Source organism: Neovison vison, chromosome 9, assembly GCF_020171115.1.
Source record: "Neovison vison isolate M4711 chromosome 9, ASM_NN_V1, whole genome shotgun sequence".
Lineage (NCBI taxonomy): Eukaryota > Metazoa > Chordata > Mammalia > Carnivora > Mustelidae > Neogale > Neogale vison.
Window position 1 is genome coordinate 10,521,650 of NC_058099.1, and position 26,304 is coordinate 10,547,953.

The window sequence follows — 26,304 nt, forward strand, 5'->3', positions numbered from 1 at the left end:
TTCCGGGGGCCACAGGGAACGGGCAGTTTCAGGGAGAAATTCCTCTACCCCCCCCATCCTGTCCCAGACCGTGGCTTCAGCCCTGACAACCAGTAACGGAAGGAGGAAACCCAGCGGGGCAGCCCCCAGCCTCACAGTTCGTAAGAAGTTGGTGCCAGGCCCCAGGAGAACGACCATAATCCCAGAGACGGCATTTTCTGGTGGGAGAGTCTTGCGGAGAACTCACCACTCAGACATCAGAAACGAGCCCAGGCAGCCAAAACTCATCCCAGAAGGGGAAAAAAATGGCTTTTTCTGCTTCCCTCATAACCTCAGGCGTTCTGTCAAAGCCCGTGATCACTCAGTGTGAAGCCCGTTGTTGGCAATGGTCCTCACCTCCCACCTGGGCGGCGACAAAGGTCATGCCAGGCCGAGGGCGTTCACCCGCCAGCAGCCCCCACCTGGAGGTGGTGGCAGAGGCTCGGCCAGGCCAGGTTCCCTAGGAGCCCAGGCTCCAGAAGTCTCTCCCAAAGGCCTCCCTGCCACTGGCCAGGCGCACCCTCAGGGCAAGGGTGGTGGCCCCAGGCGGCAGGAAAGAGTGAGGGGTTTCCCGCGGCCAGGGGCAGGGCAAAGGCCAGTACCTTGCAAAGTGGCTCCTGAAGGGCTCAGGAGGAGGGCTGCTCAGCTCCGGTGGAGGGTAGATGTGTGGTGCAGCGGCCTCTGCGGAGCTGGGCGGCCTCCCTGTGCCAGGGCGGCTGAAGGAAGAGGGGCTGGCCCTGTCTCGGTACGGGACTTCCCCTGCCCAAGACTCCCATCCCCAGCCACTGCCAAAAGGAAACTCCCCCACCACGCGCTGCTCCAAAAATAGCTCCGCTGTCACCTCCGTGGTGACTGGAACTTGTCACAGCCACCAGGGAGCCCGCTGCTCCCCAGGGACGGGCATCCGATGGCCGTGGCCACCAGTCTAGGAGAAAACACTGTGTGCCCCACACCGGCAGGCTCGGACCGCCATCAGTCCTGCTCCCCCATTTTACCTCCCAGGAAACTGAGGCTGGAGGACTAGAGACTTGCTAGAGCCGTGAGCCCAGCCGTGGCAGCACCTGGCCGGGCCCTGGCCTCCCTAACCCATCCCAGGCAAAGCTTGCTCTGCAGGCTCTTTATGAAGCCCTCGCCCCCAACCCGGAACCAGGCACCCTGACAGCAGACGACAGGACTAAACCAGCCTGGGCTTCAGGAGTGCCGAGGTACCCTTCCCGTGTCCCTTGGACTCCAGCCCCACCCATCCCGAATGGGGCCCACCAAGTGCTAAGAAGTATATAAGTCCTTGCTGTCCCTCTCTAGTCTCTTCCTTTGTAAGGGGGGCCAAATATATCTGTTGCCCACAGGCGAGAGCTCTGGTAGGCGGCCACCGTGGGTTTGAGTCCTGGCTTTGCCCTGTCCCAGCAGGTATCACTATTACATTCTTATTCGGGCCCCATACCCTCTGAACAAGACCACGGATCCAGGAACCAGGACTCGGGGTGTTCCTAGCTGCTGTCTGTGCAGGGCCTGGGCTGAGGGTCACTCAAAACCCCCTTGCTCTTCTCGCCTCTGCAGGAGAGAACCCCTGAACCCAGAAACAGATTCAGAAACCAGAAAGGAACATGAAACGTGCCCGCTGGGAAAGGACGGCCGGATTCTCACTTTGGGCCAGGCGAGGTCCTGGACAACTGTTTACACCAGGGAGAGGCTGAGCTGGCGTACGTGAATGGGCAGGTTCAGAAGCAGAGGGGAACGGCACTCTGCAGTGGGCTCAGAGCCGGGGACCTGCACGTATATGGGAGGAAGCGGGAAGGCTCCAGGCTGGCCCCAACCCTCGGTCTCCCATCTCCGAGAAGCACTCCCGCGGCAGACACCTGCCTCCCTCCTCCAGAACGAGAGTCACCTCCACCCTAGGCACCACCTCGCCCCCGTGCCCCATCTGCAGCCCGAGCACTGGGACTGACACAGGCATATGGCAGCTGAGGCCCCAGAGGACACACCGAGCCGGATCCTGGCACTGCAGCTCGGCCACCTGCCAACATACCTTCCCCGCTGGCCGGGCCCAACTGTCGGGCATATGCCAGGTGCTGGCCCCCTGGGTGGCTGCTGCTGGGCCCAGGCCAGCCTTCCCCAGGCCTGTGGGCTAGGGCCCCCACCCAGGCCCTGGTACATGCCACACGCCTCAAGTCCTCCACGACCCAACTCTGTGGGTGTCATCAGCCTTGACTCGAGAGGAAGCTCCCGAAGGGCCAGGTCAGGCCCCCGAGTTGGGCACCTTCTGTCTAAACCTTGTTTTTCCTCTGCTTCTGGGCTCCTGTCTCCTGGAGAGGAATTCTCCCCAGGGCAGGGACCTGCCTCTAGGGGCTCCTGTGCTCCTGCCACTGGGGACACAGCACGGCACCCAGGGAAAACAGATCCACGCTGGGTGAGCCAAACCCGGGGAGCCTTCCTCTTCCTCCTGGGCCTGGGGAGGATGGTGAGGGCAAGAAATTTCCAGAAGTCTAAGTCAGCTCTACTCAGCCTACACGCCCTCCCGCATTCATGGTCACTGCTGGTCACAGCCCAGCTATCCACCCCGGACATGGATGAGAGGATAGAGCAGCGCAGAGGGGCTTGGACAGGCACCCCTACCCCTCCGCCCACTGCAGGGCTATTGGAGCCTCCAGAGCCAGCATGCGCCTCCAGCACCATCCCCACGAGGCCAAGCCCTGCTTCTCCGTCCAGTCCCGCCACTGGTGTGGGGACCAGAGCAAAGTGCTTCTCTGGGTTGCAAAACCACAAAGGGGGCCATTGCTTCTAATCTGAGCTAATCGAGGCAGCTTCAGGGAGGTGGTGGCACTGGGTTCGGCTGGGACCAAGCGGCCAGGCCGTAAGGAGGCGGAGCGGCAGCCCAGCACAGGCTCTGGAGTCAGAGAGCCTGAAGTTCAAATCCTGCACTGCCTTGGTCCACACGAGCTCCTCAGGGCAAGTCCCAAAGTCACCTCTTTGCTGTTCCCTCTTCTGCAAACGGGGGGCCAGGTAGGACCCACCTCTTAGGGCTGTTAAGCAAGGACTCGCAGGCAAAGCACCAGCCTAGGACTACCAGGACCCAGGTATACACCAGAGCTCCGTAAACGTGGCCCCAGCTACTATTATGATTACGGTTATCCTCGTAAAAACCATGCTCATTCAACAGCAAGTATTTCTGGCAGCCCTCTCTGCAAACCGACTGTTCACAAAAAGACAGGGCGGGGAGGGGGGCTCCCATCGCATGGCCAGCTGGACCCCTGGGCCTGCGGATGTGGTAGGAGGCACCCATGGCCTCTGGAGGATCCCCCCTCTCAGAAGGTTGGGAGAGGCCCCACTGGCTCCCGTGGCATTCTCTTGGAGGCGGGGAAGTGACGGCAAAGCATTTCACAAAGTCACCAAGACGAGGAATCTGAGCCATCCCCCTCCCCCAGCTGCCGCAGTGAAATAAATCTTGGCTGGCGGCTGGTGAGAGACCCTATATATTTATGTGACGATCGTGCCTCATGATCACAGGGCTCGAGGTTTCGGAAGGCGGCGTGCGGCAGGGACGCCGGTGGTCCTAGGAGACTCACTATTTTCCAGCGACTTTTATTGTCCATTACATCCCGGCGTTTACAGGGCTCTGCTCCGGGCCCGGCAGGAACACCGCACACGGTGGGGCTGGCAGGCCTTACTACTCCAGGCGCCGTACTGCCCGGGTGTCTGCGGGTCTCATGATCCTGCCCAAGTCTCCGTGTGACATGGAGAACCCAAGACGTTCCAGGGGCGCCGGTGAGACAGGACTGGGGATGTGCCCGGAGGCACACATATCCCCACCCCAGCCATTTGCCTGCTTCCAGTCTGCTGTCCCGGGCCGGGGGCCGCTGCTAACGCTGTGGTCTTCCTTGGGCTTGCAAAGCGGGGTCGGGGCGAGACACACACCGGAGTCACTGCTGGCTCAGGAGGGCTGTGTGCGACATTCTCAGGGATTTTGTGAGACAGTCTGTGTCACTCTGGTTGCTTGAAATCAAACACGGGAGGAAGATTTACACCATGGAATTTGGCAAATACTACAAGTCCGGGCTTTGGACAAGTCCCTCCCTCCACCGCCTTCCAGGGAACCATTTATTAAAGACTTACCAGCACATCTGGGGAGGGGGTGACCCAGTGGGCCACCGGGGGACACATGAATGTCAGAGTCAAGTGTGAATCCTAACTTCCTCAACCACTGGCCGTGTGACCTTAGGTAAGTTATTTCAAGCTTTGAGCCTCAGTTTTCTTATCTGTAAAATGGGGACATACCTAAATTCCCAGGGCCATTATGAAGCTCAGAGGACCTTATAGAAAATTCCCTGTGTGGCGCCTGATTTGTATCAGATGCTTAATAAATAACTTTTGTCACCTATTCATTCATCGATCGCTTGTCCCCCTCCCCACCACCCTGGCTCCCATGGGCCAGCACTTACTCTACACCTGGCACTGTCTGAGAGAAAGGGACATATGAATGTCCCAGTGGGTGCAAATATTAAATTCTTCCCATATGGACAGTTCTTGAATGTCTGCAAAGGGATTGATATTTACACCATCTTAGGAAGCAATGTGACAACCTTCCAAGGCAGGCAGAGCAGCATTTTTGAGATGGGGGCTCAAGGGTGGGCATTCCTTGCCCGAGGCCACTGTCAGGAGGTAGGTAGCAAGGGGGGGGGCTCAGCCCTGAATCCCTACCTCCTGCTCTAGGCCCAGCATGGCACCCATCTCTGAATTCCTAAGCCCAGGTGGACTGGGCCCCTGACGGTGCCAGGCTGACCTCAGAGGCCACATGGAGAGGACAGGAGGACTAGGGGGTGAGGCCAGGTCCTCCAGTCCAGCAACCTGGCTGCTAGTCTTGGTTCCATGGCCTCTTTCCTCCAGGCCCTCCCCTTCTGGGCCCTAGGCTTCCCCTTAAAAGGCTGGGAGGGCTCCAGTTGGGATGCTGCTGGCCCTCCGAGGCCAGCATCTGTCTCCAGGTTTCCTGGCTTGGCCAAGGAAGAGGCCTCAGGAGTATCAACAGCTCCCATGCTCCAGCTGGCTCCCTGGTAAGCCAGGGCCTTGGGGGTGGAAAGGAGAAGGGGAATGAGAAGGGGCAGGATCTCGATCCAGCTATACTGGGCTGGAGATCTCACACCCTGCTGGGCAGAGCTCATCGACCCATTTCACAGATGAGGAGAGTTAAGTTCAGGGGCCTGACCTTAGGCTGGCAGCACCCAGGGCCCACAGCTGGGGTCCCTGGCAGAGATCAGGAAGCCACCAAGACCCTCAGTTCTGACACCCTCGGGGCCCACAGATGGGATGCTCCTGGCCACCCCAGAGCGGCTGGGGAACTATTCTGCTGAAATAGGAGAGTGAGAAAAATGCAAGCAATTCAGATGATTCAAGTAACCTTTGAAACTAGGAGGGGGGCGGAAGTGGGTGGCATTTCTGGTGGATTTCACCTCACTTCCTAGAAGGATGCGTCACCAGCTTTTGCTTAGTCAGTGCTCACACGACCGTCAACACGATGGCCCCAGGGTGGCACCTCCTAGCTAACTTGTCCCCGGAGCAATCACAGGCTGGCAGGTGGGCTGTCCGCCCATCAAGGGAGGGAACATTTCCATTTCACAGATGGGGAAACTGGGGCCCGGGGTTGGTGGGTGGATGGGCTCAGGGACACACAGTAGGGATCGAAGCCTTCAAACTCCTTTACCAAAAGCTGACTTTTTCTATTTGGGAGACAGGAAAGGAGAAACCCTCTGGAACTTTAAAAGGAAAAAAAAAAAGGAGAGAAGAAAGGACTCGCAGGCAAACAGAACTGCAGCAAGGCCCCCAGCCAGCCCAGAGAGGTTTCTGAAACTCTGTGCAGTCTGAATTTTTTTGCGGGCTGAAGGGTCACGCGATTTCCTTTGCAGAAGGCAGAGTTGAAGAAGTCTGACTGAGGGCGAAGGGGGAGGAGGGACGCGTCCACGAGACTAGAAGTCATGAGCTTCAGCCTGGCTGCTCCAGTGACCGGCTGGGTGATCACAGATAAGTCCTTTGTCCTCTCTGGGCCTCGGTTTACCCTTATTTATTTGTCAAGCCTTGTTCTAATGCACTTAAGTGATGTCAGTCTCCTCACCCCTCACGGGATGTTATCATCTGTATTTACAGGAGGGGTAAACTGAGGCATATGACGATCAGGCCCGCTGTGCTGGTAGAAGGGCTGGGATCTGGAGCGAAGTGGTATGGGTCCAGAGCCCGCTCTCCCGACCACAGGCCCTTCTAGCTCATCTCCAGAAATCCCACTTTCAGGGGCTTTGCATCTGGGGCTGGGCTGCCAGCAGGCCTGTTTCTGGAAACACCGGGCTGCCCTCCACAGTCTCGGCTGCCGCTCTGTGCTGCTGTCTTTTCCGTGACCTCTGATTTCTTCTGTTCGCTCGGCACACTTGAGAGCCACAGCCATCGGCCCATCTCTCTTTGAGCCTCACTGGGTGCCGGGAGTCCGAGCTGGAGTGGACGGCCCCACTCTGATGTCCATTTTGGAGTTTTCCATGCAGGTCGGCCTCTGGGACCGCAGGAGGGACACTGCCATTCAGGCGTCCAAGAAAGAGGGAAAAAAACATCTATTCATAGCCAGACAGAGCCCGCTCTGTGGAAACGACGCTACTGACGCGACAGGCAGCCCAGCTGTGTAAGAGATTCCCGAAAAGCCTGACCTGGGAACATCCACGTGGAAGGCTCAAAGGCTTGGGTGGCCACCAAGCTTATAAAATGTGCCTGCAGGCTCAACTGTGAAATTCCTGAGGGAATAAGGTTCTGACCCAAAACCTGTCTTCCAAAACAAAATTCTTGAGACAGCAGACATTTCTTGGCTTAAGCAAGCAGGCTGCGGATCTGGTTCGCCCCGTCTCTAGAGTCACGGATACTCGTGCCAAGAACAGCCACCGTATCATGTGTTCCTGCCCCAGGCCACACACTGTGCCCCGTACTCGGGGTCCACTTGTTCATTCCCACGAGGAATTACTATCTCCATCCTGCAGATCTGGAGACTGGGGCTCAGAGAGGGGCAAAGTTTGTTCTGCTGGGTGATAACAGAGGTGGAGGCTGGAAACCAGGTGCCAGCCTGGAGCACAGGACCGCAGCAGAACCTGCGGAGTATGTCCTCGGGACAAGCCCTGCCCAGACGCAGACGTGCAGAGAGAGAGCTGGGGGAGGGGGGCAGGTGCATACATTCTTGCCTCCACTGGTCTGGGGAGAATTCTTACAGAGGGACAGGTGGGGAAGGGTTGGCCTGACTGCGATTAAAATAACTCCATCAAGGCTGCCTCGGTCCTGCCCTTTCAAAGACACCCAGATCGATTAACTGGGAATGTTGTGCTGAGCACCCAGAAAATTCCCCATGCTCCGTGCATATCCTCCAATCACAGCATCGCCATTTGGCACACATGCGCAGTCGCTGCCCTGCTCCTTCTCTGTTTCTGGGAGCAGGAGGAACTCACTTCAGAGTGCATGTCTCCAGAGACCTCAGAAAGACCCCAGGGAACCCACCAGTCCACATCCTCTATCTCAGAGACAGGAAACTGAGGCTCGGAGCTGAGAAGTGATGTGTCCAAGGACATTTAATCATCTAGCCACTCAATTTTTCAAACACATACTCGGACCAGCCTCTGTCTTCAATGGGGCTCCTCACTTAGAGACGGAGTCCCAAATCAGCACCTGCCACCCAGGGTGATCACTGCTTGGTACGCCCAGGGTGTGGAAACACAGCAAAAGGGATGTGCAATCCGTCTGGCCTGTGTCAGAACAGGAAGCAGCTCTGAGCAGAGGAGCAGGGGGAGGGCATGCCAGGCGGGGGCGGCAGCAGGTGCAGAGGCCTGAAGGCTGGCATGCCCAGCATCGGTTGTGGGACAGAGAGGGCGGCTCAGTAGCACTGACGAGGGGCAGCAAACCTCTGCACGTGGGGCTGGTAAGGGCTGCTAAGGCAGACTCCCCTTCCAGTGCTCTTCTGCACACTCTGCCTCCCACGGTACCAAGCCCAGGTCTAAATTTACTGAACGCATCATGAGTGGAATCAGAGCCCCCGATGTAGCATCTTTTCTCCCCCCAAAGCTACCTGCACCGCACTTGACCTCCCCACGCCTGCCCGGGTCAGCTCAGGTAACCGTGTTGACCCACGGAAGGAAGGAAATGCCTACACAACCTCCCTCTCAAGGGACTATACAGGGACCGTGTCGCAAGAGTGCTGTGAAGTTTACATTCCAGGCTCCAAGCCACTTTCTCTTATCTGGCTTGTATTTACTGAGCACCTAGTGTGTGCCAGGCTCAGAGCTAGGCACTGTAGGGATTCACAAAAGGGCGGTACAACCACTAAGCCACAGCCTCATCTTTCCAGGCTAGCATCACAGCTTGGATTTCACAGGAGGGGAGCCGCAAGGCTCAGACGGGCCCTGGGACTTGCTCGAGCAAGATCACTGGCTAGGAGGTGTCGGGCTGGGACGCTAACCCAGAAACGTCTGACCACAGAACCTTTTTGCCAAAGTAGATAAGGGTCCCTGGAGGAAGAGAAGAGCCTAGATCCTTCCTTCCTGACACACAGGCAGGCAGCCTTTTATCCCCAGAGCAGGCTTTCTGTGCTGGTGGTACTGCCCAGAACGGTGGGGCCCTGGCATTCCGGGAGGGGTCCCACTCCAGGCAGGAGCACAGACAGGGCTGGTGGCCGGTGCCGAGCCCTGAGGGGCTCTCGGCTCCGCGGGTTCCTAGCTGGGGCCACCAAAAAACTAAATGCTGATAGCATGTCTTTCAAGAGGCTCAAGTGGGCCGAGCCACTCATCGTTGGCCCCTGCATTAAAGGATATAAACAAGTGTAGGGCACAGAGCGCAGACTTGGAAACAGAGCACAGGGTGGCTAGGTCACCTCCCCTGAATTACACCACCTGGCCCCGGCTGTGGTGCCAGCTCTCCCTCCCTGGACCTGGGTCCTTGTGTGTACCAGTCTCCTCCGGCAGGAATGTCAGCGGGGACCCCGGGACCCTGCAATCACAGGAAGTCACGACAGTCCCTCTTGGGAATCCTGTTTTAACGCAAACAGCCGCCAAAGCTTCAAAGCACTAACACTCGGCGGTGCCTGCTGCAGACAGGCCTTCCTCCTCCCCCCCGCCCTCAGGCCGCTGTCCCAGTGTCCCCGCAAAACTCAGGTGTACCTGAAACCTCGGATTGTGGCCTTATTTGGGAATCGGCTCTTTGCAGATATTATCAAGTGAAGAGGACGTCACGCAGATTCGGGTGACCCGAGTCTAAGGACTGGTGTCTTCATAAGCGGACAGACATGCAGGGAGAAGGCCTTGTGATGGCAGAGCCTGGAGTCCTGCGTCTACAAACAGAAGGACACCAAGCCTTGCCCGCCGCTGCCGGAAGCGAGGAGAGAGGCGTGAATCACGCCTTCCCTTGGAGCCTCCGGAAGGATCCGAACCGGCCAACACCTTGATTTTAGACTTCTAGCTCCAGGATCGTGAGAGAGTAAACCAGTTGCTGTGAGCCGTCCAGTTTGTGGAAACGAACATGAACACGCTTTCGCCCCACCTCACGCACGGCCGGTGCACACAGCCCGCCAGCGTCCCGGGGTCCCCAGGCGCTGTGGGCTTCGTGGAAGGCTCCAGACTCAACTTGGGCTTCTCCTGCTGCAGAGGAAGTAAACCAGTGGTTCCCAGGTCTGGGGATTTCACAGGCCTATAACGTTTCCCCTACATTCCAAAGACGGGCGGAAGGCCGCCAACTTCTTCTGGCATCTACAGGAAAACCTCCATCTACTGTCACTATCCTGCAGCAAAGAGGACCCCTGACGTAAGAAAGGAGCTGATGCCAGGCCTGTCCTTCAATTTTCTCATTTCGCTATGGGTGGGTGAAAGTCTCACGCAGCCCTGGGCCTAGCCTGGATCTTGCATTCGGGAACCAGCTAACTCAAGCCACTGGGCCCTGCTGGGGGATTTGCTGTGTTACTGTTTTCTCCCTCTGGTCCTGGCCGAGGAGAAGCGAAGCCTGTCTCCCCGGTGCTCCTACGTCCACAAAAAAGGTTTTCTCCCTCTCAGCGATCTGTCCAGTCTCTTCTGGTTAACCCGGGGATAATTCCGGCAAATCCCTTCTGAGGACTGGGTGATCTCCCCGCCCTGGGAGGACGCCTTCCAGGCCAGTCACCGAGGGAGGGTCACCAGGAAAAGAAAATATAAGGGAAAAGCAGGGCAACGAGGCAGAAGCACAGACCCGTCTCTTGATAAGGAAACCGCACCGTGAAATGACTCAATGTACAGACATCACGGGCCGGGGGACTCTGGCTCTCTTCAAAGATGCATCGTAAACCCACGCCCAGTCTCGGAGGCGACGGCCAGAGGCCAGGCACTCAAGAGGTGCACGAGACATCTGGCCCTGGAAGCCCGTCGCCCTGGGCTTCGTGAAGTTCACCCCCGTGTGGCCCCTACGTCTGCCACGTGGTACCCAGTGAGGTGTGCTGGGAGAGCCGTCTGGGGGTAGAACTCAGCCTAAGGGTGAGGGAGGCTCCTTTTCCAGTAACTCAAGAGCGCAATCCCCCCTCAGAGGAAGCCTTAGATGATGGAGAAACGTCTGCCTGGGTGCCAGGGTTAATGGCTGTGCCAGGGCGGCCTCGCCGGGACAGTCTCGGGCACCGGGCAGCCGACCTCAGACAGACGATAAGGTCTGATGCTGTCGCTTTCGGGGCCGGAGTCCATCTCTCCTCCCTTCCATTCTGTACGCCCAGGCCAGGGGCAGGGTGGGCCCCAGTTCTCAGGAAGCCAGGAAACACACTCTTTTCTGGGCGAAAGGCCCAGATTCCTTGAGGAGTCACAGGACACGCTTTTTCAGAGCCGATCCAAAGCCACAGGCGCAGACTGGAAGTTTCTTCGGGCAGTGTGAACCTTCGGGGACACAGACAGGCGCACCTGGCGTCCTGGGCTGAGAGCCGGCCCATGACCGAGGCCCCTGCCGGTACTGGACAGGCGGGGGGCTCTGCCTGCTGCCTTGGTTTCCTCTTCTCCCCATCATCAGTCGTCAAACGTTTCTTCAAAGGCTCGCGGAGCCGAGTGCTGTCCGAGGTACACGGCGGAGGAGGTCCTACCTGCCCCAGAGGTGCCGAGCAGTCGAGAGGTGGACACAGACACTGGACAGCAATAAATGCTCGGAGGTGGGGGGGAACGGAGCCGAGCAGGCTAAGCAGATAAGGGGATCCGGCTTCCCACGGTCACGGTGAAATGAGCTCAGCTATGTATCAAACTGCTTGGCACACATTTGGCACTTGGGGAATTCGGGTCCTCCTGTCCTCCCACTGCACAAGGGCAGAAACAGAAGCCAGAAAGAGATGGGCTGGGGTGGCCACACAGGGACTGAGTGGGTCTGGGGCCCGATCTAGCCTGTTCCCGGGGAACCAAGGGCCTGCCCCCCCCTCCACGCCCATCAACCCCGGCAGACTCCCTGCTTTTTCTATGTGGGAAAGCTCTGCTTCCAACATCATGACTCTGATTACGGGTCCCAGCCACCTGCTCTCCAGCCAGCTGGGACTGGCCTTCCTGCATTTGAATTTGGGCTCCTTCCCTTACTTGCTGGGAAACTCTGGCCAGGCTTCATGCATCTCTCTGAGCTTCACTTTTGTGATCTGAACACGGGGAGAAGACCTACCTAAAGGTTTGCTTGTTCAATGAGCTGGTGTAGGTCAAGTGCCCAGCACACAGGAGGCACCCCCGCCCCCATCTCAGCCCAGCACTGAGTGGGGGGTGCTCTTTCGAAGGGATTGGCCCTGAGGTGGAAGCTGGAGTGCAGACTTGGTCTGGGCAGGCTACCTCCAGCCCTGGGGGAGCTTAGCGTCTAGAAGGCAAGGTCAGTCCGAGGGTCCAGAGCTCTAATGGGAGTGGAGGGTCACACACATGGGCAGACCAACCAAGGTTTCTCTGCTGAGTGTCTTGGCCATAATCCTCACCTCTCTGAATCTCAGTCTCCCCAGCTGAAATATGGGTTCTGGTCATGATAAAAATGAGACTGTAGATCCATGAAGTCACCCAGCCAGCATGGGGCCCGTTTATCTCCTTACCCTCATCCATCCATTCAACATAAAAATATTCGGGGTCTGGGGCACCTGGGTGGCTCAGTGGATTAAGCCACTGCCTTCCGCTCGGGTCATAATCTCAGGGTCCCGGGATCGAGCCCCACATCAGGCTTTCTGCTCAGCCCGAAAATATTCGGGGTCTGTCCCCAGGTGGTGCTAGGCCCTGCGGTGGGCAGGGGGCTGAGTCCCTTAATGGTGGGCAGAACCCCATCTGCTTTGGAACCACCTGCTTCTATGGGAGGGTGTACAGCAGGCTAGCCCAGGGAATCTTGCCTCCATGGAAAACCTGGCCTGGACAGATCCTGGGTTCAGCCAGCTTCTCCTCTGGGTGCACCAACGGCTCTGTACTGTGGCACACTGAACCCAGGGCAGTGAGCCCCACTCCCAGCATGGCTAATGCCAGCTGCTAGACGGGCCGACTCCTGATGGGTGGGGAAGCTCTGCTCCCAGCTCACACAACGTGCCACAGATGTCCATCAGAACTCAGAGTCGGTCGCTTTCACGGCTTTGCCTCTGACTTCGCCAGATCAATCCATCAATCAATTGATCAAGGGAGAATCAGAATTCAATCGTAGTGACAACACCAGCCAACCCTGGGAAGCACGTTAGAACCAGGGCTCCTGCAGATTAGTGAGACGGCCTGGAAATCAGGAGACGAAGGTGTTTGGCAACAGACACCTTGAGCGGGCCAGGCCTCTACAGATGCCCTCCCATTAACTCCGATTTCGCTCATCCCCAGCAATCAAAACAGCTTTTCCGACAGGGAGGGAAGAAACAACAAGCAGAAGTCGGATCTGGGGAACATCACACATCCACGGCACCTTTCTCCCCCCTTCCCAAAGCAGCGCTGCGCACTTTACATATTTTACCATTTATTCTCACGTTGTCCCCAGCAAGTCGCAGGTGCTGGCCTTGCTTTTCACAAGAAAGCTGTGAGAAAGGCTGGGGTTCAGAGGTGAGGGGCCTCCCGCCAGACACGCAGCAGGAAGGGCAGGGATGGGGGGTGGGAGAGTTGGGAGTGGGGTGGGGTGTAGAGCTAAAGGCCCTCCTGGTGGAACTGTGGCCTCCGTGTGACCCATCTACACTGGCGCCCCCTCCCCAGCCTCCCGGTCTCACCACCGCCCTCACCAGACCATTTTCCACACATGCCACCAGAAACACGGCCCCTCCTGTATCAGCCTTCAAAGCTTCTGGATCAAGTCGTCACTCCAGAGCTCAGCATCCAAGGCCACCTGGCCTGCCTGACCCTGATCCCTGCTGACTCCTGTCACTGACCACACTGGCCCCAGAGAGCCTCTTGCCCTGTCTTGCTAACCCCTGTTTCTTGCTTCCCAGTGCTCCACCCAGCCCGCCCTCTCCACCAGGCTCTCTCCTGCAGATCCTTACTGGCACCAACGCGGGGGCTTCTGGGGGAGATGGATCTGGGTCCAAAGCGTTGCTGTGTGACCCCAGATAAGTCACTTCACTTCTCTGAACCTGGGATTCACTTACAAAATGGAGCTGTTTCAAGGGGAAGCCTTGCTAGCTCATGCTAGCATGTGTAAACCCCTGACGGACATGGATGAAAAAGCACTCACGGCAACAAGACAAAGAACTGTTCTTAAAAAGACAGGGGGTAATTCTATACAACCAACAACCCTGTTAAGAGAACCGGCATTGCTGAAGGAGGTGCTGGGCATGGGGTGGGGAGCCTTCAGCCCCGGCAAGGTGGAAGGTCTAAACTCAGGACTTTCCCCCCGGAACACACCCGGGTGACTGCACCACTGTTTTGGGATTCTCGCTTGCCCTCCTGCTGTTAGGCCAATCCTGTGGCTTCTGGGGGCCTTGGCCTCACCCCAAAGCCAGGTATCGCGGGCCCACCAAGGAGACTCAAAGGGCAGAGAGCTCCTGGTCCCTCCCTTACCGACAAGGACAGAGAGACGGGGCCCACCGCGCGCCAGCCCCCAGCCACCCATCAGGAAATCACTCCGACATCCTGACGCAGCTTAAGCCAAGGCAGAAACAGTCTTTCTAACCTGCAGCCCCAACTTCTTTGCTCCCTGACACAGGGGTCTACAGGTAGGATCCCAGATTGCCAACCCCAGGCCCCATCTCCTGGGTGGTCCGCTGTCCTCCGAGAGGGGTCAGGCACTTCCCGCCTGGGAACGTGAGCAGGAAGCAGAGCTGGACCCGCCCCACAGCCCCTTTCCTCTGGGGCCCAGGCCCTTCAGACCCAGGGAACCATCCATTTGCCAGAGTTCCGTTTTGCTCTCTTTTTCTGTCCTTTCCCCTCTAAGCAAAACTGCGTGGTGGCTGCTCCTGCCTCCATCCCCAAGGCTGTTCCAAAGGGCCCATCTCATCCCTGCAGAAGTGATGGTGGTAATTCTGTTAATGGGAAGCAAGACGGATGGTCCACGGTGCCCGAAGTGCAGGAGGCAAGCCACATCGGGCGGCCCCCGGGGGAGAAGGAAAGCCTTGCCGGAACACACCCTCCTTTGGGGCCTTATTAGGTCTTGAAAGAGCTGCCGCGTGCGCTAAAACCTGCTTTTGCCAGCAGAAGCCTCATTTTACAAATATACAACAACAACAAAAAACCTGTAAATGGGAAGAAAACCCTGAAGATTAGGCTCCCCTTGCTACAGCGAGGCGGCATGTCCGCTCAGAGCTGAGGTCTTTAGCCTCGTCGACTCTGGGCTTAAATAAATAGGTCTGATCGCCAGCTCCCCATTTTGTGAAGATGGAACACGGCGGTTTCCTTGCTGTTGAAGGACTGTTTGCTAATCGTGGGATGGGACAGCTCTGGAAACGTTTTCTTTGAAAGGGCTTGTCTGCACCCTCCCCTGACCCACCATGTCGGGAAACCCCATCACCCTGGTGTCAGGCCAGCGAGGAACCCTTGACCCAGCTCCCTTCCCTAGCCCCATGCCCACGGGCCCTCACGGCCCAGTAGAGCTTCTCTGGTCTTCTGCCCTGAGAATCGGTGGCATCTCAAAAGTGATTTCACTGAGGGAAGGGTGTCCATTTCCAAAATTACACAAAGGGCTCACCCGCCTCCAATCTGGAGTTGAGCCACTGAACTGTTCTTTGGGCTTCGGTTGGTTCAAATACAAAATGAGGGCAGAGGGTGAAGCCGGTCTGAGACAGTGGTGGTTGACGACAGGTTGTCTAGGGCTGCGTGACTTGCCAGCTGGGGGAATTTTCTGGGCCTCAGCGTCCTCAACCCTACCACAGAGCTAACCTTACCCCCTCACAGCCCTGGAGCAAAGACTTCCTGGCCAGTCTGAGCATTCCTTCCGTCTAGACCCTCCTGCGGCGCCCAGCACGGTCCAGACACACAGTAGGGGCCTTGCTGAGCCTCTGCTCCTCTGAGAAGAACACATGGCTTCCTTTCACGTCTGGAAACACAAAGACACCCACCCACACTAGAGCAGAATGGTTTAGGCAGGGTGTGTGCTCTGGGAGCCCAGGGCCCGGGCTCGAAGCCTGGCTCAGCCACAGACCTACTGTGTACCCTTGCGCCACCAACTCAGCTTCGCTCAGCCCCCCTTTCCTTGTCTGTAACACGGGACTAAGGGACCTGTCTCTCAGGGTCACCAGGAGGAGTCGGCACAAGAATATGTGGCCAGGACCTGCCCAGGTCGGCGCCGGTAACTAGCCGCCCTGACGCGGAGCAGTTCAAGGTCTCGGGAGAGCCCAAGGGAGGAGTCCTATGTTCTCAAAGATAGTTGAGGCAAAGCAGGTCTGAGAGGCCACCCCAGGTCCCCTGGGGGAGCTGGGATCTAGAACAACGGACAACACGTGAAATCTCAGGAGGCCGTGGGAGTACCACCCCAGGAGAGAGCCCCCATCTCAACGCCCCTGCGTCTGTCTCCCACACTGGGACCAGCGACGCAGGACGTACTCTACTCCCGTCTTCTTTATGCCGGCTCTCCCCAGCCAGAAGGCCAGCTCCGTTTTGTCTCTTCTGTTTGTCGTGCCTCTTAGAACCGTGCCTGGCTTTGTTGGCTCAGCGAATGACCGCACAAAACGGTCCCAGGGGGCAGCTCTGGGCTGAGTGACTGCTAATGTCCCAGCATGGAGAGGATCCCCAGAGTGTCACAGGTGTCCCCAAGCTGCCGTCCTCGCCCCACACGGTGTCCTTAATTGTTCAGTACACTAACAGTAACCTCTGTTACAACAGCCTAACTCACTGAGTTGTGAAACCCCCCCCCCCAGGGACAGGAACTGAGACGTGCCCCTGGATTTGCAAGTGAGAAAACTGAGGTCCCCCAGCGGGAAGCAACAAGCCAAGGGGAGTGGCAAGCAGAAGGCAGAGGCCTGGCTGGCATGCAGGGTGTCCGGGTTAACCCACCACCTCCCCCCGCCCCCTGTATCTCAGCCTGAGACTGGTCTGGGGAGGCGGGAGCTACAGCTAGAGCCTCGGGACCTGCTCCCTGCCAAGGAGGGGTTGACGAGCATCAGCGGCCGCCGTCTGCCTCCTGTCCCGTCCCCACACACGTGCAATGGAGCGTGGAGGCACAAGACTCAGCCGGGCGGGGCCCCAGGCCTGGGTTCAAACCTCAGTTTCCAAACCACGTGATTTATGGCTTCAGAGTGGTGGCTTCCATCTCTGAACCTCAGTTCTCCTCCTCTGGAAAATGGGGCCAGCCCAACGTTATTGTGGGGATCGACTATGGCAACACAGATGAAATACTTGGCCACATCGCTGGCACACAGTAGGTGCTAAAATAAACAAGAGTGAACTTTCCTGAGCCTCCCTCATTCACGTTTTTGAGAGTAGCCAGATGTCCACATCCTGCGGCTGCCCGCCCCAGCCCCGTTTCAGGGCAAGGAGCAGCGTGGGAAGCTGGCGGAATCTGAGCTCCCCGCCCTCTCTCATCCTTCGGGCACCACCTGCTTGGCGTTCTTCCCGAGCGAGTGGGTCAGCAAGCTCATCATCTGATTTCGGACCTTGTCACACGTCACGCAAGGACAAGAAGTCGGAAGGGATGGGTTTGTCGATGCAGTAACACTGGGCAGCTACAGGAGGAATGCGATGAGGGGGCATTTCCAGCGAGACCCATGTCCACGGTGTGTCCTTGGCACGAGAGGCCCGGGGTGAGGCATGAGACCAGCCGGCCAACCACAGCACTCACAGCCCAGGCTGGTGGTCTGTAGAGAGGACCTCACGGTGGAACTTCTCCCCCAGGTAAAATCCGGCTCCAAGCTCTGCGCAGTGTGCCCGCCGGTGGCAGGAGGCTGTGGCTCTCCATCAGGGCCAGATTCACGGGCACGTGACCAGTGCAGTTCCATCTCCCCCTGCCCTGTCCTCTGGAGGGAGCCCCCTGCTTGGGGCTTCATGCTCTGCGTCCACTGCCTTAAAGTCTTCATCTTGGAATCTGTGTGGGGTAAGTGAAGCCTTTGGTGGGACGATGAAGCCTGAGCTCATGGGTAGCTCTGCTCCTGACCCCCATCCCCAGTGACTTCTGCCATCCTCCAACCTTGGCAGGGGCCTGGGTGCAGTCACGGGGGCAGGTGAGTGTCCCTGTGCCCGAGGAAGCATAGCATTCAGTCGCTAAGAAAAGCCACCACGACAGGTAGGAAGAGATGGTGAAGGAAAAAGCTTTTTTCTGGCTTTTTAAAACAAGGGGAGCTGCATTTTCACTTTGTGCTGGGCCACACAAATCACGTAGCAGGCCCTACCTTCCATCTATATGTCCTTCTGACCCCCAGCCCCTGTCCCAGAGGCCCCAGGGGGATATCCACGTGGTCTAACACAGTCACTGGCCCAAGAGCTTCTCAGAACTCAGCTCTGCCCTCACCCCTGTCCCTGGAGCTTCTTTTTTGCAGCTGAACCACTGGTCACTTATTGTCATCTTGTAGACCAGGCCCTTTTCTGGTGCTGGGGATGTGCCAATGAGCAGGACACTGAGCAGTGATGAAACGGGCAGGACCGATGGTGGAGGCACAGCCAGTGGGAGGAGATTGACCCAGCAGAGCCTCTGGGAGGCCGTGGAAGGAATGGCTCCCGCCTGGAGGGACTAAGCTCTGGGGGTCGGCAGGTGCCTCTCATCTGTAAGGTGGAAACAGGGGGGCTTCCTCACAGGACTGTCGGAGGCTGGGAGGTGTCTCAGCTCTGCAGGGTCGCATGGCAGGGAGAGGGGAAGGTGTATGCGAAGGCCAGGGCCCCAGGCACTAACTTGGGGACAGTCTACAGACAGCTCCCCGCACGACCACAAAACCAGCAGCGAGCTGAATGGCCGAGGGGCAGAAGTGCCAGTTCCAGGGCCCCCACCGTGTGCCAGGCATGGGGCCTGGTGGCTCTGCGGGCAGCGCACGATCGCCCCTCCTGGGTTACAGATTTGTTCCTGTGGCTTCTAGTCCTGCCCAACATTTCACAGTTGCCTTTTTTCCTGTGATTTAGAAATCCAGTTAGTACCAGGTGGTGGCGGCAGCTTTTCGGACAGGACTGGTCATGGATGGAGCAGAACACACAGTGAATATGAGCTCAGAGAGCCGCCGACCCGGGGTGCACCCCAGGCCACCCCCGCCGTGGGGTCTAGGGCAGATGTGACCTGCGCTGGGCCTTAGTGTCCCCTCTGTCACTTGGGATTACTAAGAGTCGCATCCTCGCAGGGTGGCTGTGAGGACTGGACGAAATGACATCGGTGAAGGGCACGGCTCGCAGCAGGTGCTCAATAAACACTGGCCGCTGCTGTCGTCCCGAAACCCCAAAGCCTCACACCCCAAACCTGAGCATCGCGTGCCATTTCCCAGGATTGCATGGGTCTGCTCCCTCCTTTCTAGCATCTGCCCCGACTCTGCTCCAAGACTCTCTCCCCCCATTGTCATGGCGCATCAGTCCATAAATATTTAAACAACATGTCATCAGATTATTATAACATATGATCTATAGCACTGATGTGCTGCAGTTCTGCGCATTTGGGCTTCGTTTTCAGAATATCGAGACATAAAATATTTATGTATTTAGCCAACCACGAGATCTCACATTCTGTCTCAAATTGCTGGGTGGCGGCAAGATGTGGAGCTGAGACGCAATGTGTGAAGGGGATGCCTTGTTCTCACGTTGGTTCCTGGGGCATCTGGATTGTTTCTGGTTCATTCGAGGACCTGTGAACGGTGGCTGGCTGGATTTACCACAGAAAGCAGAGGGCCAGGATCAAGAGACACCATCAAAATGCAACAGGAGTTCAAAGCACAAGGCACCGTGTCATTTTCATTCAGTAGCTCCATGGGCCTGCGCATAGTAGGTGCTCAGTAAATGTTCACGGGGAGGGAAATGCACCTGTCACCCACAGCATCACCTGACGGGCTGGCACCCAGTGGGACTTCAGTCCTATCTGCTCTTCATTTTCATCCTATCCCCGGTGTCTAGCACCGGTCCAGGCACAGAGTAGGACCCAGCAAATGTTGCCAATGAGCAGCAGAGGGAGGAATAAATGCATGACCAGATAAATCACTTAATTAGCTAATAAATTAATGAGGGATAATCACTCCCTGTCTGCTGGTCCGGATTACACAGTGTGAGACCTTCCTCCTGAGAAATAAAGGCTCTCCAGTAACCCGTAGTGGATAGGCAAAGGGGTTTTTCTGGGTAATTAAATATCTCGATTGCTAACATTAGCACATCACAGTGACCATATGTCCCAGAATTTTCAGCACTGTGCAATTTCAAAGATGCCACCCCATAAGCCATTCGAGGATCCAGAAACTTCTTATGTACTGGCAACCAAACAGCATCTTCCAAACAGCCTCTCCTGTCCCCAAATGTCACTAAAATGCTTTTACAGACCACTGCCCTTTTGAGAGTTTGGAAATTGTGGTCTTCACATGCCTAACCGACAGACGGGTGATAGCGGAAGGCCTGGGATGTCATAAAAGCATGTGCAAACAAAAGTTGTTAGCTTGGAGTAAAAGTATTTTCTTTGCATAGTTCCCAAATGCTGTGCTGTCACCATCAAGAGTGGGCAGCCCTCACCCTTGTCCCCAGGCTCTGCATAGACAAAAATCCAATCCTCATTTCCTCCTGGGTGAGCTGAGGAGGCTGGCAATTAAAACAAACACAAAAGGCTCCGAAAAGTCCTGGGGGAGATGAACAAAAGAAATGCACACACTGACTCAGGCACACCAAGTCCACACTTTAGATCCTGGTGTAACTAAATCCGGCTGGACTCTGCGGGACCCGCCAAACCTATGGGTGGGCTCTCTGTCTGTCTGCCATGTGGTCCCCAGTGGTCCCGCCATCTGGGCACCCACCCTGGTAGCCCGCCAAGGCCACACCAGCTAGGCAATCCCTTTCCCTTTCAACCCACAACTCCCCATTCTCTGGTCTGGGTAGACTCTGGAGTTGCTTGGGAGAGTTAAACACCTCCCTTTCCCTAAGCAACCCTCAAAAGATAAGCCCTCTTAAAAAAAAAAAAAAAAAGTATCGATAGAAAATGCACTTGATAGAAAATGTAGCTTGAAGACACATACCCACCCATTCCAAACCAAAGCCACTCCTATACAGGCAGGCATCAGGAGCCCCATCAGTAGGAAAGGAGCAAAGGAAGAGACCCTGATAACGTTGGGAGGTACAAGCCCTTCTCTAAGCCTAGGCCCCACTCTAGGAATAACCTGAGCCATTATCTAAGAAACCTTCTCTGGACAGCAGTGGCTCAGTAGGCACAACGCAGCCCTTCCCCGCCCACTGGGAGAAGCAGTGTTTGCTAACAGATTCAACAAGTCCACATAGACATTTTTCCAGCATCCTTCCACTTGCCCACTTGAAACTTCCCGTTCATTCTATAAATATTAACTGAGCACCTACTATGTGCCGGGCACCATCCTGGGCACCGAGGACCCAGTGGTAGTCCACAGACCAAGTCTTATCCTCACGGAGCTTACATTCTAGTCCGAGAGAGGGATAACAAACATACAAAATCCAGATAGGGTAAGGGTCCTAAAGATACATGAGGCCAAGTCAGGGAATGGAGAGTGAAGGAGTGACGGGTTCATTTCAACAGGACGGGGACAACAGGGCCTCTTTGGAGAAGTGACTTTTGTGGTGTCCTGAATGAGGGCTGGGGGCAAGTCATGTGAGCACTGGGGGGGGAAAGGATTTCAGGAAGAGAGGACAGAGGGGAGCATAAGCTTATCACGTCTGAGGAAAAGGAAGGAGACGCCAGGGCTAGAGCAGCGTAAGCAAGAGAAAGACCATTAAGAAGTGCGAGGCAGAGGTAACAAGAATGTTTCTTGTTCTCACAAGAATGACCAAATCTCCCCCAGATCCCCAGAGGCCTGGGCAGCCCCTTCTCCCACCATTTGCTCCCTGGTACGTGCTGTTCCTTCCAGCTGCCTGGGAGGCCGTCTCCGGGGCCCTGCGCCTGGGCACCAACTCCCAGCCCATACGACAGGCGTTTCCAGATGGCAGCCTCTGTCTTTCGACTCTGCAGACCAGGCCTCGGTGCCGTGACAATTAACTAAGCGTCACACATCTTCGAGTCTCTGGTTCTATTTCTCGGTCTGTAAAATTGACGGAACGACACCCACCTCGGAGAACTGCCGGGAGGAGGAAGGGAGCTAACCCGCGTGCAGGGTTAGAACGGAACGTAATACAGGGTTGGTCCCCGTACAAAGAACGGGGACAACAGCTGAGGAAGTGACAGAAGTTCCTGGCTTCCCCCTGCTGGGGGGCTGCCCACAGCCTAGGACCCCGGCTCCCAACTCCCCATCCCGCAGCCCCACCCCCTGACCCCCACCTGGGGGGGGGGCTGGGGGGTTCGGGGGGTGACCCCCACCCTGGGGTCCACCAGTCCTGCGCCCCAGCGCTCTCAGACTTCCAGGCTTTCCCGCACCCAGCCTGCTGGGCAAACGTCGTGTTTCCCTCGAGGCCCACTCGGAGGCCCTTCCTCCCTGGAAAGCAGCCCTCCTGCTTCCCCGGGGGTGAGCCAGGGACATGTCACCTGCAGGCACCCCCAGGGGCATGTGACACAAGCCCTGTCCTCCTCCTCAGGTGGTTAGAGGGCTGTGGGGCGGGGCCGGGAGAGGGGCTCCGGGCCAGCTCCCAGAATAACACCTGACCCCCAACATCGGGAGCTATTTCTCCAAGGAGTGCGCGGACGGACGGCCATGTGTGGCGAACCAGGGAGCCCGCTCCGCCCACGCAGCGGTGACCAGGTCTGTGTTTCTGCCGCAGACTCTCTGCACCCAGCCCGGGCCCACGCCCCACGACCAGAGCCTTGGCCTGATGGGTGGGAAAGCGTCCTGGTCAGCCACGCCCCTGGAAGCTGCTCATAGCCTCCCTGGGCCTCAGTCTCCCCAGCTGTAAAATGAGAGGCTTTCATGCCTATATTTTTAAGCATCAGAACCTTGTATAAAAAAATTTTCCACGTGACATAAAATTTTCCACGTTTATAGTGAACGATTTGGTGGCATTTGGCGCATTCACCACCTCTCTGGGTCCGAAACATTTTCATCACCCAAAAGGAAACCCCGTTCCAAACTGAGCGGCGGCTCCTCGTGCCTCCTCCCTCAGCCCCGGGGAACTGCCACTCTGCCTTCTGTCTCCACAGACGTCTAGATTATGGATATTTCATAGGAGAATCTTTTCTTAAAATGACTCCCGTGGGGCGCCTGGGTGGCTCAGTGGGTTAAGCCACTGCCTTTGGCTCAGGTCATGATCTCAGGGTCCTGGGATCGAGTCCCGCATCGGGCTCTCTGCTCAGCAGGGAGCCTGCTTCCCTCTCTCTCTGCCTGCCTCTCCATCTACTTGTGATTTCTCTCTGTCAAATAAATAAATAAAATCTCTAAAAAAAAAAAAAAAAAGACTCCCGTGCAAACGGGAATCCTTCTAGAAAACACATAACAGGGTCAGTGCTGTGGGAAGGGTTAGGGCTGCCCTGTCCCCAGCTAGCGTCCCTCACCCTCTATGGCTTCTCAGGGAAGGCACTCATCCGAGACCCCTTCCTTTTGACAATGCTAGTCCTAAAGTTGGGTTTCTAAGGCAAATCACCCCCTCCCCCACCGGCCCAGTGTCCAAGAATCCAGGGCCTTGAGCCTGGGGCTACTGGCCCATTTTCCAGGTGAGGGAGTAGAGGTGCTGGATTCAAGGGTGGCTCCACGGACCACTGATGCTCGCCCCTTACCGCACGCACCAGGGTGGGGTGTCAGGTGTGAAGAGCTGCGCAGATGCCCACAGAAGCATCCTCTGGAAGGGTGGCCACTTCCGTGGGCCCTGCCCTCCCCCTCAGGACAACAAGCCAGCCCCACACAAACTCGAAGGGACACCCCCAGGCCCTTGAGGAGGACTCCTGCCCCCAGGCCCAGCTCTGTGACAGCCGCTCCTGTCAGCACAGACCTCTGATGGGCCCCCTGCCCCCCCCCACGCTGTGTAAATAATTAACAAAACATCTGCCTTGCTTAATGACACACTGTGGCTGACACCACTCTCGGGGCCTCCCGAGACCCTCCAACGCCAAAAGGACGCATCCAAACCTTCGAAGGCTCCCTTTCCGAGCGTCGTGGGGGAGCACAAAATGCTGACTTCTGAACGTTTCCCTGAGCCACTCAGAGCACCCTAACTTGTGTCCCGCCTCGTTTTACCAAACTGCCATGTCCCCTCCCAGCTATTTTGAGGGTCATGACCACAGGGCCAGGCTTCAGTGGACCTGAGAGGTCCCAATGCTGCTTGCGGCCTGATTTAGGGCCTCGAGATGCAGGAGCGCTGAAAATGCTCTCGACAGGGAAACAACCTTTCTGCCCAGTGACCCTGGGCAGGTCCTTAATAACCACATAGTTTCTTCGCCTCCCATAAAATCTCAGGCAGCGAGCGTCAAGCATTTCTGGGGAGAGACCTGTGTGCGGAGGGCTTTACACCCATTATTTCCTGTCATTCTTCCCTCAGCCATTGGAGGTCATAATGTTGTCTGTTTCCCAGATGGGGAAACTGAGGCTCAAGGAGACAAATGACTTGCTCTGGGACACCGCACCTCACTCCACTCGGTGCCAAAACTCAAGTTCTTGATGTGATTGTGGGTTCGCACCCTCCCCTCCTTGGGTCTCGGTTTCCATTCTGTAAAATGGGCATGTGGCTCTTCTCTGGATGGTGAGCCTACTGGATTTTTTGGGGGTAGAGCCGAAGGTCATTTGCAGGGTACCCAATGCCCCTTTGCAAATCTCTTCCTGACAACTCCCAGTTGTCAAAGACTTTGGGGACAACAAGGAAAAGAGAGGGCTGGCCTTGGGGAGAGGGGTCGTGGATAAATATGACTCTGCTGCTCACCTGCAGGGAGGGGTTCGTCCCATTTCCTCAACTAGAACTTGGGGACTTTGAGGAGTTCTCCTCTAAGGGAGTCTTAGGCTTTGGGGACGTCTCCCTAAGGCGCCAGCTCCGTTCTCCAAGGTCAAGCACTGCCCCTCCTCCAGCCCAATTTTGAAGTGTGAGACTTAAACAACTCAAGGAAATGCAGCCCGACTGGTTCTCAATGGCAGCTTCCCTCCCCCTTCCCTCGCAGAAATTCCTTCACACTCTATGGAATTCCTACATAAAGCCCCTTTTTCTTTTCTATGAGGTCACCATCACGCAGATGTGGAAGAGAAAGGAAGAAAGGCTCCATGTGGATCAAGGTCCTTGGAACTGAATGCATTTCAGATCCCGGCTGCACTTTTCAGTTCTGCAGGCCCCTCACTCATCGGTCCCCCAGAGCCCAGCCAAAGCCGCCCATTGGGTTTGGGGTGCAGTGATCCTGCTGGTGGATGCCGAGAGGCCTGGCCAGAAGACTGGGCCTTTGCCGCCAGACCACCAGAGCAGTCGTCTGTGGAAAAATCCAGAGTTGGAGACAACACAGCAGAGAGGCTGTGTATGTGGGTCTGTTTCCACACAGGCGAGTCTGTTAGAGGGACAGATGTCAAAATGCTAGATCACACACCACGGTCAAGTTCCCAAACTGAACGTCACAGGAAGTTACACCACCAACCGATGTGCCCCAATGTCCGGTCCTGTCTGGAAGCGGAGTCTGAGGAGGCTGTTGCTCTAATTCAGTTTGGGCCAAAGAAGGGGCTGTGAGCATGTCACCCAGCTCAGAGAGGAATGAGTGAAGCCACTGAATGACCTGATTTTTTCTTTTAAAATAAAAACATTTTGGGGGCACCAGGCTGTCTCAGTCGGTGGCGCGTCTGACTCTTGATTTGGGGTCATGAGTTCGAGCCCCACAGTGGGCAATGGGCTTGCCTTAAGTAAATAAATAAATAAATCACTAAAAAATATATACTTAAAATAAAAAAACATTTCCCCAGAGACCATCTTGTCACTACCCAAGAGTCAGATATAAAATGGCCAAATACCAAAAAATCCACTGAGGCTCTTTGGTGAATCCTGGCCATCTACCTCCCATTCATTTCAAAGCAATTTCACACACCCAGGGGGAGACCACCCCAGATGACCTCCCTACACATACCCCGGGAGCACCCTTGCTCCCCAGGACCCTTGCACGTCCTGGTGACCAGCATATTGGCAACCATCCACAGTGACAGCCAGGGGAAGGTCCATGCTGATGTACACACCGCTTCAGAAGAATGACATCAGCAGAAATAAATAAATAAATAAATAAAGATGAAAAAATGTAGAAACAAGGACTATTTTTACCTCCCCAAATCACAGGCCAGACGGGAGAGAAATCCATCAATGCCAGAAACGTGGTTGAGCCTTCGCACAAGATCTATTATTTCACACCTTAAATTAACGCATCTCAAAGCAATTTGCAAATGTTCATCAATTCGCAGAGCGTACTTGGGAGAGAAATACCTTTTCCTTCCAACATCAAAGGACCCTTGCAGGGGCTGCCCGCACACCCCCAAACCGCACAGTCCTCACACACTACGTTCCTTTCGGGAACCGCGTCTTGAAGCCCGTGATAAGAATGGAAATGAAAGAGGCAGAGAGACAGGCACACGGCCAGAACAGCGAGTGACAAGAAACCTATGTAGAAATGATCCTGTTGTCAGATGTTCAGAACGGGGAGTCCAGGGGTAACTTGCCATCACCAAGGGTTGGAACACACTGGGCGCTTCCTGAGGGCAGTGCTCCAGCGGGCTCCTCCCCGCACAGGCCTGGAGATGCCAACCCGCATTTCATCTTGGATGACTCACCAGGGTCTTCCTCCCTCCCTGCTCTAACTCCCTTGCTTGGCCTGACCAGAGAAGAGGAAGGGGATATTCTTCTCTTTTTGACGACTGTTTTGACACTTCCCTTCTGAAACCAA

At 56.4% G+C, this 26,304-nt stretch overlaps 1 protein-coding gene across 2 annotated transcripts in view; it reads right to left on the reverse strand.

Moving 5' to 3' along the window:
• Window positions 1–26,304, reverse strand: part of NEK6 (NIMA related kinase 6) — an 81,250-nt gene that overhangs the window by 52,096 nt on the left and 2,850 nt on the right. The window contains exon 1 of one of the 2 annotated variants that reach the window (XM_044264936.1): window positions 621–726. The exons of the other annotated variant lie outside the window; for it this stretch is intronic. The gene's annotated coding sequence lies outside the window, so the exon portion shown is untranslated. Of the gene's footprint in view, window positions 1–620; window positions 727–26,304 lie in introns of those variants that run through there. 2 annotated transcript variants of the gene reach the window in all.